The 948-nt window shown below is 49.3% G+C and overlaps 1 pseudogene; it reads right to left on the bottom strand.

The window, feature by feature from the left end:
* Positions 1-289: 289 nt before the first annotated feature.
* LOC130045566 (uncharacterized) lies at positions 290-357 on the bottom strand (annotated as a pseudogene).
* Between the last annotated feature and the right edge of the window lie 591 nt (positions 358-948).

Below are 948 nucleotides of genomic sequence, written 5' to 3'. Positions count from 1 at the left end.
CATCAGTTCCTTCACCAGTGCACATGTCCCACCAATGTCTTCAGTTTCCCTCCTTCCCCACCTTTCTTTTTTTTTTTTTTTTTTTGCTTTTTGGGTCACACCCGGCGATGCTCAGGGGTTACTCCTGGCTCGTACACTCAGGAATTGCTCCTGGCGGTGCTCAGGGGACCATATGGGGTGCTGGGAATCGAACCTGTGTCGTCCATGTTGGCTGCGTGCAAGGCAAATGCCCTACCCGCTGTGCTGTCACTCCAGCCCTCCTTCCCCACCTTTCTTTAGCCTACCTCTATGGTGCAGGGGCCATGCTAATCTTCTCTGTATCGTTCCAATTTTAGTATATGTGCTGCCGAAGCAGGCTGGAGCGATAGCACAGCGGTAGGGCATTTGCCTTGCATGCAGCCGGCCCAGCCAAGGTTAGATTCCTCCGCCCCTCTCAGAGAGTATCTCGCAAGCTATTGAGAGTATCTCGCCCACAGGGCAAAGCCTGGCAAGCTCCCCGTGACATATTCGATATGCCAAACACAGTAACAACAAGTCTCACAGTGGAGACGTCACTGGGCCTGCTCGAGCAAATCAATGAACAACGGGAGGACAGTGCTACAGTGCTACCTCTTTGGCAGGCACTTTTCTTCTCTCTCTCTCTCTCTCTCTCTCTCTTTCTCTCTCTCAATTTATTATTCATTAAGGGAAGGGAAGAAACTGCAGATCAAAACCGGAGTCTCAGCGTCCTTGTCCAGAAAAGTATCTCAGAATCGTTTCTTGCTCCAGACAATTTTCATGAGACTGATTTTCCCATTCAACTGATTCACTGTGTGTTTCTTTCAAAGATGCCTTGATGTAGGATTAACTTAGTTTTGGCTACTCAGCTCCAAAAACTAAGTGGCATTTCAGAAATGCCCATAAGGTCAAGGTTCAAGGATGCTCATGGTGCCGACCTCTCCCTAGGAG

This window comes from Sorex fumeus, unplaced genomic scaffold (genome assembly GCF_029834395.1).
Source record: "Sorex fumeus unplaced genomic scaffold, SorFum_2.1 ptg000128l, whole genome shotgun sequence".
In the NCBI taxonomy this organism is placed as follows: domain Eukaryota; kingdom Metazoa; phylum Chordata; class Mammalia; order Eulipotyphla; family Soricidae; genus Sorex; species Sorex fumeus.
The sequence above is the reverse complement of the archived record's forward strand: the minus strand, read 5'-3'. Positions and strand labels throughout refer to the sequence as shown.